The 3,849-nt window shown below is 50.1% G+C and overlaps 1 long non-coding RNA gene across 1 annotated transcript; it reads right to left on the bottom strand.

The window, feature by feature from the left end:
• Window positions 1-227: 227 nt before the first annotated feature.
• On the bottom strand, window positions 228-3,316 carry LOC112857745 (uncharacterized). Its single transcript, XR_003223351.2, has 3 exons — window positions 3,147-3,316; window positions 1,785-2,557; window positions 228-691 (listed from the first exon to the last, which is right to left on the bottom strand). It is a non-coding gene; the product is annotated as an uncharacterized LOC112857745 (long non-coding RNA).
• Window positions 3,317-3,849: the final 533 nt, after the last annotated feature.

Raw genomic sequence — 3,849 nt, 5'->3', positions numbered from 1 at the left:
AAGGGATCCACGACAATCAGAGGTCTGCAAACCCCAGGTCCCTGCATTCCAAGGGTCTTAACGGCACCCTCACCCTTCTCCTGCCTCTACCTCCCTCTCACCCCTCCCGGCCCCCCAGTACCCCCGTCCCAGGAGGAGTTAGGTACAAGTGACAATAAATGAGGAGGAACTCAAGAGAGAAAAATTAAGAATTCAACACTTTAAATAAGGGAGAAAATGGTAATAGATGTGCCTGAGATAGGGATTGGAAGAATACATCAAAAACTAATAAAACTGGTTTCCTTTGGGAGGGAGTGGGGAATCGATGAGATGGGAGCAGACACGCAACTTCAGGGTCTGCCTGGTTGTATTATTGTGAATTTTGTGACTCCACACTTTGAAACGAGTTTTTTCCCACTGAGTTAAAAGTACACCAGGACCGTGCCCGAGAATAGGGCATGCTGGGTAGTTGCATGCAGGTGCGCGCGCAGCGGCTGTGGGCGGGGCCCCGGGGGAAGTCTGTGCTCTGGTCTCCACCGGAAGAGACGCTGGGTTGTCTGGCCGCCTGGGCCCGTCGTGAACCTTGTAAGATGCTGCTACGTTTGAATCCCTCCACTCTTGGGGCTGGAACACGGCTGGCTGCCGTGGGGCCTCCCAAGGGACCCTCCACAGGCAAAGGGCCTTCTCGGCTTTGAGTGGGAAGCAGTTTTCTCTGCACCAGGCCAACGACGGGAAGACGACAGGGAAAAACAATGTCAGCCAACAGCGGTTCGTATCATTATATATATATATATATATATATATATATATATATATAAAACATAAAATTTGCAATTTTAACCATTTTGAGGTGGACGATTCAGTGGCATTAATTACTTTCCCAAGCTTGTGCGACCATCACCACTGTTTCTGAAGCTTTCCGCCACCCAAAACAGAAACTCTGTAACCATGCATGATTCAATTATTTTTAACAGCTATGTTTTATCTCTGCATGAAAACGATGCTTTCAGGGGGCCCTCCCGGTGCCCTTCCTGCCGGAAGTCTGAGGCTAAATAAAGCCGTAGGAAGGCAGGGTGATGAGGGATCCTCACCTCCCTGCCCCCACTATGGAATCTCCTAAACAAAACGTGTCTTCAAGGAAACTCCAAAGATAAATGTGTTGGAAAGTAGTTTTGCAGCCTATCCGGCGGGAAAAGTGGGGGAGGACTGGGCAGGCAGCATATTTTAAGACGAAAAGGAAGAGACTTTGGACAGTGGAGAGAATGAACCAGCTGTAAGAGTAGGTGCAGTGGGTGGCTGCCAGCACGCTCAGGTCCTGGGCTGTGCCACCCAACTGGATGGACGGCAGGGGCCTCATGCGGACCACTCGGGGGTCCCCAGGCAGTAGCCGTGCATGAGGGCAGCCTCACTATCCTTCCTGGCAGCAGACCTTGGGGGCCTGCTCCGCTGAGCAGCCACCTGTCCCCTTCAGGTGTCTCATGGTCCACAGCGGGTGGAGCACTAGCCACGGAGAGGGGAGGGAAAGGGAGCAGGGAAGGAGCACACTAGCATTGCCAGACGTCCCCCAGGACCCAACCATGCGCATGTTTGAATGCGCATGGGGTTTATGAACCCACTGGGATTCAACATAAATGCGTGTGTATTGGGTATCCAAAAAGGGTCCGTGCCTTCCCCACCAAAAAGGTAAAACAACAACACCAGGAATTTTCTAGATCCTGTTCATCCCACCTGGAACGACTTTTCAGTTGCAACTCCCGCCCCACACTCCCATCTCCACCAGTGCAAATTTCCCCTGTCCTTCGAACCTTTTCCATGATTCAGTGTTTTACTCCTCTGTCGACACTTGCAGTAAGCTGTCCTGTTTTCTGGATAGCCAGAAGAGCATTCTAGGTTGGAGCACTGATACTTGAGGTGCCCTCTATTTCCTTGGCAGACAGAATGTTCCTGGAGGGCTGGATTCACCACCACATGAGCCCCGGCACCTGGTGCAGTGTTGTGCACACTCTTTGCAGTCAGCCAGAGTCTGCTAAAGGAAGCAGGATGCATTTCTCCCTTTCATTAGGCCGTTCTTAATATTTTTTAAAAGTCAGGTGTATTCAGAAGGGGAGAGAAAGAAATAGAATAATACCATAAATACAAGAGGACTAGACAAATCGAGTTCAGGGAGAGAAGAATGCCCCCCTTCCCCTTTATATGTGTCTTTTAAGTGGCATTTATTTAGTTCCAACACTTGAGAAGATGAAATATTGGGCTTTATTTAGCCCAAAGCACATGATGATGGCAGGGATTTAATGAGGTTATAGTCTGCCTCCCTGGAAAACATGATCCCACCGCCAGTTTGCAACAAAGTAGGTAGCTGGGGAATCTGAGCAAGGTCCTAGGCTTCCTGTTGGGCAGCACCCCTTGGACCATTCTCAGAGCTGCCACAGTCTTCTTCATCTGCTCCTGGATCCAGAGCACAAAGTCTGGACCATTCGAGGCTGCGCTTCTTTGGGAACATCTGAGTCTTCCGGTTTCTCCATCACCTCCTCGCTAAGCTCCATCTATTTTGGGATTTACTCAGCAGCCAGGACCAACCCTGACGAAAGGAGCTGGTCATTTATTGGTTCTTCCAGTGTGACGCTTCCCGAAATCAGCTCATGCAACCCCCCTGCCCCCATGCCTCTTGCTTTGATAGCCAGCTGTGAACAAGTAGGACCCTAAAGGCTCCCATGTGCAGCTCAAGGCTTGGCTTTTCTCAGATGCACATTTTTCAAGAGTCCCAGACTGACCTGGATGGAGTGGCACCCACCGTAGCCTCTTAAAGGCCTTGGCGTTGAAACGGGAGCATGTTGCTCCTTGAAGTTCTCTGAGTGGTCTGGGCAAGGCTGCAGACACACAGAGCCATGGCCATTTCTCAGGACTTGGCAGTCTCCTGCCACAGCAGTGGCCACAGTGGCTTTGCCCTTAGGCAGGAGCGTGGGGAACAAGCAAGCACGTGTACAAACTAGAGTCTACCTCTCAGAGACTGCACGGTGCCTCCCTCCTTATCCGGCTCCACCTCAGGCCCTGCTCTTGTGCCTCCCCTGCCCGGAAGCTCTGCCCAGCCAGCCTCATCTGCTCCCGACCCCACAGAGGCCCTCGGGCTCCTGGAAGCGCTGAAGCGGCCCTACCTGCTCCCCACACACCTTGGCTGGCGCCTGGAGGGCTGTTGTGGCTCTGGGGACACGGGGAGCAGAAGAGTGAGCTGGTGACGGAGGAGGATAGTACTGTGAATCTCGTGGGTAGGAGGACCAAGCGAACACCAGAGGGAAGCCTCCCTTCCAGGGTGTCCTTCAGCCCCTCCTCCTTCAGGCCTCTGCCAGGCTGCTGGTCCTGCCCCTCTCAGTGCTTTAGACAATAAGCATGACATATTTGGGGGTGCGGATGGGGCGTACTCTGAGACAAGTCCAGAATGCTGATAAAGCTGCAAACTGAGGCAAACAGCACTCTTTCATATCACAGGAGAGTTCAACAGTAGTTTCTTTTACTTATTTAACTTAAAAAAAGTAGATATATAAATGACCTAGAGCATTGTATTCGTTTTAGGTGTACCATCTAATGATTGGACATCTGTATATATTGCAATATGATCACCACAATACATTTAATTAACGTCCATCACCACATATAGTTATAAATTTGTTAGTGTTGTGTTGTGATGAGCTTTTTAAGATCTACTTTCTCCTGGCAACTTTCTGATACATAACACGGTGTTGTTACCATGCTGTACATCAGATCCTCATGACTTATTTATCTTGTAACTGGAGGTTTTCCCTTTTGAAAGTCGATGGCAATTTAACTCTGAATGCAAAGCTCTACTTTAAAAAAATTATTTATTTATTTTGGGAG

This window comes from Puma concolor, chromosome E4, assembly GCF_028749965.1.
Source record: "Puma concolor isolate L17-30 chromosome E4, mPumCon1.1.hap2, whole genome shotgun sequence".
Lineage (NCBI taxonomy): Eukaryota > Metazoa > Chordata > Mammalia > Carnivora > Felidae > Puma > Puma concolor.
The sequence above is the reverse complement of the archived record's forward strand: the minus strand, read 5'-3'. Positions and strand labels throughout refer to the sequence as shown.